The 10267-nt window shown below is 36.5% G+C and overlaps 1 pseudogene; it reads right to left on the bottom strand.

Annotated features, from left to right (window-relative positions):
- Positions 1-1726: 1726 nt before the first annotated feature.
- Positions 1727-3654, bottom strand: LOC149238156 (L-type lectin-domain containing receptor kinase IV.2 pseudogene; annotated as a pseudogene).
- Positions 3655-10267: the final 6613 nt, after the last annotated feature.

The following is a 10267-nucleotide window of genomic DNA, read 5'->3' as shown; positions in this document are numbered from 1 at the left end:
TTAGATAAAAGTTATATGCACTCAAGAAAAATATGCCAAACTTGAAATTTGGATAAAAGCTAAAAGCCAAAAGCCAAATTTGAACTTTGGATAAAAGTGATAAAAGAAACAAATCTGATCTCTAAACTTTGATAAAAACAGCTTGAAAAATATGTATCCAATGAGGTGTGTAATAGGACCCAAAAAAATGTACAACCAATATTAATTAAATATTTTAAATATAATTTTTTTTTTAAACTTTGGCTAAACAATTTCATATAAAAATAAGTGTCAAAGAAGTAAAAACTCTTTCATAGCTTCATTTTCACAATTCTTTTCCGTTAATATTTTTCACAATTTTTTAGTTAATTTTCTCAGTTACAACTACAATGTGGCTACAAACAATTTTGATGCCTTCAAATTTATTTACAATATTTATTATTATCTATTAAAAAAAACAGTACTTTTAACCTTAGCATTAATGTTTTGTTTTTTTTTTTTTTAAATATATCTTTTAATTGCAAATAATAAATTATCAATTAACTATGCACATAAAACTAGTTTGCAGTGCAAATAAGAAACTACCAATTAACTATTAACATATAGGACAATGTTATTACACTTCAGAGAGGAGGGAAATATTATTACATTTTATATGTTAAAAAAAAAAAACGATTCAAGGTTAAGTGAATAAAGCATCAAATTTTTCTTTTTGCCTTTTATATCTTTTAGGTTCTAGTGAGAGATGAATTATGTAATCATTATTTTTATTGGTTATAGTTTTACATTGACAAAATTTTACTATAATAACATATTTGTAATAATAATTATTATTTAGTATTGATTAATTAAAAGTGAATTTATTAAAGATATGTAAGATATGATTATTTATGATTATTTGTGTGCTTTTTTAGTCAATATATAAAATCAAAATTGATTAACTCAAAATAATCATGGTATTATATAGGATAGAATTACATGGTGAAATAGTAGCTTTTAGTTTTAGTCATTCATATATATATATATATAAATAAGTCAATAATCATCTAAAATTTACAATAATATATATATTTAATTTTAAAAAAAAAACTTTATCAATTACAATATTATACATTTTTCCTTTTTTCCTTTAAAAAAGCTCTAACAATCATTTAGAGAAGTAAAAAAATTTGAGGGCATTACCTCTCTATCCTTCCAAGCAGCAACTCTAGAATTATATGGATCTCAATACATCTTCTATTAATTCATGAGTAGAAAAAACAAACAAATAAAAACAACAAATTTCTCTGGTAAAAATATAAACCAATTCAAAATAATAATAAAAAAAATTTTCATTTATCATTTATAATTTCAAAAACTCTATAACCAGAAATTATATTACAGAAGTATAATATAATGTAAAAGTCCCTATCAAACTGTATAAGATATTCATATTCATCACATTTAAAATCTTACAACAATGTGACTTCCTAATCAATGTTATTAGTATTCTATAAGATATTCATATTCATCCTATCTAAAATATTATTAGGTCGATAGGTCTTTCCTATTGAAAGAGACTTTCGTCGTCCTTTTCAATCTCACGTTGACACCTGGACCGTCTACACTTTTGATCTTTTATTCTATTTAACGGGCGTTCAACCATTAGCCGCCCAAAGGTCAAAGCACTCGCGCCTTCCAAAATTTCAGGCCTACAAAGCCCTTACTTCACGGTGAAAACTTATACTGTATATCATGCGGTTATCGGTTAACGACCCACAATACTCACGTCTAACGAAGTCGTGCGGATGTCTGGAACAGGAGCTTCGCCTTCCAGTATTTGACAAACATGCCGCATTTCCAGTCTGCTTTCTGGCTTTGGATTACAACACAACAACCCCAATTTCAGGACCTTATCCATCTCCACCACATCATATCGCTTCCCCAGCTTTGGATCCGATGCCTCCACCAGCCTCCCTTCCGTGTACAACTCCCACGCCCACTCCGTCAAAATCATCTTCTCCGCCTCCGTTAACGGATCCACGTTCCTTCTCCCGCAGGCCACCTCCAACAGCAAAACCCCGAAGCTGAACACGTCCGAGCTAGGAGTGCCCTGCCCCGTGTGTATCAGCTCCGGCGCAATGTACCCCGGCGTTCCCACCACATGAGCCTTCTGCGGATTCTCGCTGTGATCATACAGCGGAGCCAGGCCGAACTCACCCAGTCGCCCGTTGAATTCCGAATCCAGCAGCACATTGCTCGACTTGATATCTCTATGGACGACCGTCTTGTCCCATTGATCATGAAGATACAGCAACCCAGCAGCCACACCCTTGAGGATAGCGTATCGCTGAGGCCACGGCAGGATTGTTGTCGAATTCCCAAAGATGATTTTATCCAGGCTGTCGTTGGGCATGTAGTCGGAAACGATGAAGAGTTGCTTTTGCCTCCGGCACCACCCCAGAAGCTGAACCAGGTTCCGGTGCTGTATGCTGCCCATGCTTGAGATCTCTGAGACGAGCCCCTTCATTCCCTCCGTGAACTCCTTCGATAGGCATTTCACAGCGACTTCTTGGCCGCTGCTGGGGAGAACGCCCTTGTAAACCTTGCCGAAACCCCCTTGCCCCAAAATGTTTTCATCTAGGAACTTGCTAGTGGCAGCGCTCAATTCCTTGTAAGTAAATCGATAGGGCCAATATTCCTTCTCCCAGTCTTCGATCGTTTCCCTGTTCTTTGCTTTTTTGATAAACACGGCCGCAACAATCAACGAGAAGAGAACCAGAGATGCCATGGTGACTCCGGCTATGAATCCTTGACCCCGACGTTTGGAATACATGTTAGCAAACGACGGGATAAGCGACACCTCAAGGTCCGGCGCCGTGCCTTCGGTGGTGAAACTCCACGCCAAAACGTAATGGTCTTCAGTCAACGTCCCCGTTGCCGCTCCGTTGCCGCTGAAAAGCCAACGAACATCTTCTCCTCCAGAACGTAGCGCAGGTCGATTTTCAGAGATATCAGCGGCCTCTGCGGTCTTGGCAAGCCGGCTGGCATGACGCTAATGTTGAGGCGGCTTTTAGAATGTTCGTAATCGATCTAGGCCTGTAAGTTCTGTCCGTTCCTGAGGCTCAAATTATGGAATTGCCCGCCATTCCAAAAGCCAGCGGTCATGGCGTTGACTGAGATGAGGTTGTTGATATCCACGCCCACATGGTTGTCATCCGGGTCATCGAATTCCACATTCTTGCATGTATCGAACTCAACTGCGAACAAGTGATTGGATGGCTGCCCGTTTCCGGTGAGGTTAAGCAAGCCCATATATTGGGATGACATAACGCCCATGGGAGACTTGTAGGGTGTCATGAAGAAGGCTAATCCGCTTCCGCCTGCCTTAGAGGGAGTAGGTACTATGAAGAAAACGAAGGTAGTGCTAAACGAGGAAGGCGTCTCGTTTCTTTTCATCTGCATGGGATTGAAATACAACGCGCGCCCTATCATGAAACGCGACTGATTTGTGAGGGAAAGCACGGATTTTGAGCGAATAACTGAAGCCTCCGCTTCCAATTTCAAATTACTACCATCGAATCTGTCGAAGACGAAAGCGGTATGTCGAGAGTCCTGCTCGGCCTGTGCGGGAAAAGGTGGTATGACAAGGTAGATGAATGCTGTGAGAAGGAGAAGGCTGAGCCATGGAAACATCTTGAATCAATTACTTCGCTTGAGATATAATGCTCCCGGGGAAATAATAAATGGATGTTGAATATTAATACATTAATTTTTACCTGTGCCTGCCGTGGTCGCCTGACAATTCGACGACCACTATTTTGGCCATTTGCTTTTTAGAGGCCTATCAGGTAGCAGGGAATATTGACTCCGGGCGACTCCTGTTACAGCGAAATCATCGGTGACTGTAGCATGAAACATCCAGATATTCTTCCTGCATCGCCGAGCATTCCGCGGATTGAAAATTAGGGTTTTAAAATGCAGGTCAAGGTCAAGGTTCATTGTTTGTCAATTGTACAGAGTGCGCGATGGGCGGTTTTGGAGTGTTCTGCTTCCAAATAAATATAGAGACGTATTTTTTAAGAAACCTTGCTTTAAAATCTCAGTCAAGTCAAGGTTCAATTATCATTAAAGTGTGATGAATAAGCTTTTACCGTTTCACTGTCATCTAAGAATTTTGCGAAAGGGTGACACCACATTCTTTACTGAAACAGAATTTTTTTTAATTATACTTTAAAATTCAAGTCAAGGTCAAGCTTCATTGGAATTCAATGATAAAAAATGTAATTGTCAAGAACGTTTTATGTTTCTTTGGTCGTGCTATACAAGCAATGTAGACATCAAGGATTCAAATCGAAATATCAATGATTTGTTCGGAAATTATAGACTTTAACATCCAAGCCGAGGTGAAGGTTGACTGTGTTTTTTCTTACCATAATCAAAGTGTGAAGAATGCTTTATCTTCTAGGGATAGCGAGGAATTTTGGGAAGAAAAGCTGTAAACCTAAAAGTCACGGCGAGATTAAGAACTTTTGGAAAAATTAGTTTGAATATTTGTGATTATTTCACCCTTCAATTACTAGCCAAACTCATCCTTCCCTTCATTTTTGTTATGGGGGTCCTTCATTTTTATGAGCTGAATACATATCTATAAATGCATTTTTTATCATTTTTCCAATTTTCATACTATTTATGCAATTGAGAATTTGTGATTATTTAATATTCTTAGTTTGAATATTTGTGATTGAGAATTTGTAATTATTTAATATTCTTAGTTTGAATATTTGTGATTATTTCACCCTTCAATTACTAGTCAAACTCATCCTGGCCTTCATTTTTGTTATGGGGGTCCTTCATTTTTATGAGCTGAATACATATCTATAAATGCATTTTTTTTATCATTTTTCCAATTTTCATACTATTTATGCAATTGAGAATTTGTGATTATTTAATATTCTTAGTTTGAATATTTGTGATTATTTCACCCTTTAATTACTAGCCAAACTCATCCTGGCCTTCATTTTTGTTATGGGGGTCCTTCATTTTTATGAGCTGAATACATATCTATAAATGCATTTTTTTATCATTTTTCCAATTTCCATACTATTTTTCTAATTTAAAAAATCTATCGGCCTCTTTTTGCACTTTTTAGGGCAATTGCTAGTTAGTATTCTTATGACAACACATTAAATAGTTCCTCGAAAACAAGCAATAAATTGTCACAACTTTGGACCATAATCACTATTTTATGAGCTTGAAATTAGTTTACAAAATAACGTATGTAAACCACCATTGGTGGAACCATAAAAAAAAAAAAAAAAAATTAAGTAATTTTATAAAACAAAGAATACATGAAAATCTAATTGGTTTTCAAATATTAGACATTATTTTGTAAATCAAGGAGAGGATAAGGAATTGGGAAATTTTGCAATACATAGGTGGGGTGTTGGTTTGAAATATAGATGAAAGGCAAAAATTCACAGATTTTAATGTTGCGTAGATATTTAATATTAATTAAGTGATGAAGCATAGTAGGAATCTATTCGTAGTAGGACTATGTTGAGTAACAGTTATGCTAATTGGTTAAACCAGGTTGATCACGATTCTAGAGATTCATATGTTCTCCTCCCTTATGTAAAATATTTTTCCTTATAATTCAATGTTTTTCCCACACTCAATTATTAAAATATATTCTCTAATTTCCATTAAAATATGTTTTCTAATTTGAGATTGGAATTAAAATATTTTTCTTACCATATCTAAAATAGTTTTTAAAATTGTGTAGCAAGTTAAAGGCCATTCACACAATAATAATTTGTAAAACACATGGGCAAATCTATTTATCATTATATCAAAATATCATATGAAATGGATTATTATATAATTTTTCATCTATCTTGATATTAGGCTAGGAGGAAAATTTGGAGGAATTGGTTTGTAGGGCCTATTTTAGTAGAAAATTCCAATTTGGAAATTTAGGGTCCAAAACCTTTCAAAGCCATTTTGAGGCATCAAATAACACTTTTTGAGGTCAAAACATTGTAAGCATAGATCACAACTCTTCTATGTTTTTCTACATGGATACATTTCCAACAGTTTGAAAATGACCACAAACAAAGATGTTGGACATTCGATAAACCAACACTCCTTGTGTGTTTCGCGACATGGACTAACAACCTCTCATGGATCTTTATCTCTGGTGATGTGATTGTTGACTAATACCTACGGGTTTTGGTCTATCATCAATCGTGATTCCCAACAAGTGGTATCAGAGCACATGTCACAAATTCGATACACACCCGACTCATGTTGGGGGGAGATTGTTGGACATTGGATAAACCAATGTTCCCCGTGTTTTTTGCAACATGGACTAACCACCTCTCGTGGATCCTTATCTTTGGCGATGCGATCATTGACTAATACTTGCATGTTTTGGTCTAACAACAATACTGATTCCTAACAAAAGCTTGTATGTGAAAGTTATGCCTCTTAAAAGTTTACCTATCTTATTGACCACCATGGTACTAAGTGGAAGCCACATCAACCCCATTAAGTGGAGATAGTCATATGTGAAATTTCAAGAATATTCTAAAATATTAAAAACCATAACGCTAATTGAGAGTTAAGGAATACAAAAACCACAACCCTAGTTAGCTACTAGTCTATGTTAAACACTCGGACACTAGGTGGAGAGGAGTTTCCATTCTTTTAGCATTGCACTTGTTCCATAATTGAGTAGAGCATCTGAGTGTTGAATTTGAGAGAATAATGGAGGAAAAAGATTGTGTAACATCCATTTAGGCTATAGTATTAAACGAAACTACATAGTGAGTGCTCCTACTACATAGTGAGTGCTCCTTTCTTTGTATTTTTATTTCCATAAATGAGGAAAAGAAAGCATGGCATAGGTCTCACCTTCTAGCTAGGTTTTCTCCTATTTCAAGTTTCCCAAGATACATCTTGTGTTCATTTTGTGGATTAAATGTTCATTTTTTTCCACATGTGTGTGTGTGTGTGTGTGTGTACATAGTCAACATCTGTCATGTCATTTGTTGGAATTAAACCTGGGTGGGGAGAATTTCATTCCTTCCTCACAACCACCCAAGATAACCCCAATTGACAGATTGAATGTTGATTGTCCTATTCTTTTATATTCAAATTTCAAGTATATTCATAAATTTGAGCAATATTCTAGTTGAACTAAAAGTAAATATGTGCTCTACAACCTAGTATGGGGGAGAAGTTGTCACATAACATTATATCACATGACAAAAAAGTTTAGCTAAATATATGTGTACATGACAACATTTAGAAAAATGAACCAACTTAGATCCATTTTAAACCCATAATTAATAAGCACCAAGAGGGATCAAATTTCTTCAAGTGTATTTTTTTATCATTTAATATGAATGAATTAATACATTTCATGGAATTAAATGATAAATAAATTTAAAACTTAAGAAAATTGATCCTCTCAGTGCTTGATAAGTCAAGGTTTAACATGGCCTATGCTAATGATAATAAATCTAAGATCTAAGTAAATAAACCTACACAATAAAACATCTCATCATAATACAAGATCCATTTTGATGAATTGTTCCAACAAAATTTCCACTACAATTACAGAGAAAAAATGCACAAAATTGAAGAAAGACTAAAGACATTATCAATTAGAATACAATGTACAATACAATTACTACAACTCAAGATACTTCATTCTCACACTTTACAATCTTTGAGCCATTGAAAATAATTCAAAATATTTTATGTAATGTTCAATATATGAAACTACTAAAGTATTCTACTTCCATCCCTTATATTTATAAAATATTCGGGATTAACATTGATACTTGATTTATTCATTCCAATTTCAAGTCTATCTCATTTATCAACATCAACCTATTTAACTACCCATGTATTCCCACATCCATCCTAAAATCCTACAACATATCTTTGAAATTTTCCTCATATTTCCAACACGAATTTATACGTATGTAATGGCCTTTCTTAGTTGGAACCTAAGATTGTGGTTTGGCCTCAACACTGCTATATTTGTTCATTTTTGGTAGCTTGGGAGGTACTCCAATCCCTAGGGTTCAAGGTTTGGATGTTGGAGTGCCAGAATAGGGCATTGTGGGCTTTGCACCCAAGCATGTGGGTGTGAATCTATGAAGCCTACTAGACATGCGATGGATGAAGATAATAGAGGACGTTGAGACAAATCCAATGCAATGAAAATCATCAAATTTAGAGTTTTCCTTGTGGAGATATTTTTTCAATGTAGTTGTTGGTTAATGTGGCACCTAAAGGAGGTTGGACTGATGTTTTGGAGTGCCACAGGTTATGTTTTTACACCACATGAGTTAGTATAAGTAGGAGTGATGTTGGATGTCATTTCTCATCCATCCAAGTGCATCCAATCATAGAGAATACATCCCCGAGGCAAGTGAGTTAGAGAAAAAGGTACATTGAGCTTGTTTGGGATTGTTTGTGTGGATTTGTTTATCTCTTGCAGGGTTGAGATTCTATACGTGGCAACCACTGGCTTAAGGACAATTGTTTTGGCTTGTGGTCTGTTTTGGGTGGGTCTCTCTCTTAAAATAAGGCCACAACCCTGGCTTTAGCTTCCAAATAGGTTGCAGACATGTTTTCACTTGGGAAGGAGGGTCGTAAGCCTGGGAGGAGCTACTAGTAGGGCCGCATATCAGAAGAGGAACTTAGGAGTTGTTTGGAGGCTAGATTACTAGCCCATAATTGCAGCAAAAGAGTCTTGGAGGGAGTTCACAATCAAAAGGAGGTATGATAGGTATGAAGAAAGGGTTGTAGCAGCATGCAAGCAAGCCCTAACTAGAGACTAGAATTGCAGAGAAAGTACCAGCCCTTGAGTTTGCAGAGGTATGTGATTATTGATGTATTTGTGTTGATTTGGATACTAGTGGATGGTGGTCCTAGTGTGGATAGTTTGTATTGAGCACCTTTGGATTGTTTGAGGGCAACACGTAGGTGTCCAAAGTATCCCTATGGCAGCAAACAAAGAGGACTTTGGACTTTTGTGTGATTGGGTGAAGGGTTGATAGCCTATGTGACACCTTGATGGACTAAGCTGACCACTAGGAGAGGCAGTTTGGAGCTCAAGTTTGGCCATCCAGAGGAGAATTTTATGACAACCCATGTTCATTGTTGGAGAAGATACTTGCAGTAATGATAGGTGGCAACCCTCCTGCCCTATGTTAACCTTCATACAGTAGCAGTGGAAGGTTATAGTGGGAAGAAGACCCTGAGTAGATGAGGAGTAGCAGTGGGCAAAAGGAGTTGTTCACAAACATATTTTTGAACATCTAAAATAGAGTTTGGATGTGTTAATGTGTAGATGGACTTACAATCAATGTTAGAGCAGGTGGAGTTGTGTTCAGTGGCCATATGGAATTGGACCATAGATAGAGGCAGAGTTGTGATTACTGCAGATTGTGAGCGAAGGACCGACAAGATGAGATACAACATAGAGGTTGCGATTGTGCACTAGATCAACAAGATTGTAATTGTATCTTGTATCTTGTATTAGTGAAGTATGAGGGCCATTATCCCTAGTACGGGAGCCCTAGACAGTCGTATTATATGTTGATAATATAATGACATTGGGTTACATATATTTTTGTTCTTGTTCTTATTGTAAACATGATTTATTTACTGTTGTTTATATTCCACTGTGCAAAGTAGATTCGTTATAGTTCTTGGTTTGGTAGCGTCAATGATCCAAGATTATATCATAGGCACCAGGATAGTGGAAAAAAAACATGGTATCATAGCATGTCTAAGCTACTTTGAGGTATAGTCAATCAAGGTGTGCACAACAAAGTACAACTTAAGAGGGAGTTGGTCAGATTTTAGGTGAAGGGCTCACTACAATGTCGAAGTTGCAGGTTGGTCTCTGGTATGAGGACAAGTTGGAAGGATTGTCCAACTATAGTCCATGGAAGGAAAGGATCAAGTTGGTCTTGCAAGTCAACATGATCTCAGAATTTGTCGAGAAAGCCATCAAGAAGCCAACTGACCCTAAGGAGCTGGAAGTGTACGAGGACTTGGATACGAAGGAGAGATTGATCATCATAGATGGTGTGAAGGACCATCTAATACCTCATTTGTTAGGGAAGAATAATGCACATGAGGTGTGGATGGATCTTTAGAAATTTTTCTAGAATGAGAACGAGAACCAAATGATGGTATTGGAGGATAAGTTCAAGTCCACCAAGAAGATGTAGGGTGAAGGAGTGACTTTGTATCTGATGAGGTTGACTCAGGTCAAAGATGA

The sequence above is a fragment of the Pinus tabuliformis genome, chromosome 8 (genome assembly GCF_031772625.1).
Source record: "Pinus tabuliformis cultivar Carrire ecotype Pingquan chromosome 8, CPIR1, whole genome shotgun sequence".
Taxonomy (NCBI): Eukaryota; Viridiplantae; Streptophyta; class Pinopsida; order Pinales; family Pinaceae; genus Pinus; species Pinus tabuliformis.
Note: the sequence above shows the minus strand (reverse complement) of the source record. Positions and strands in the feature narration are given on the sequence as shown.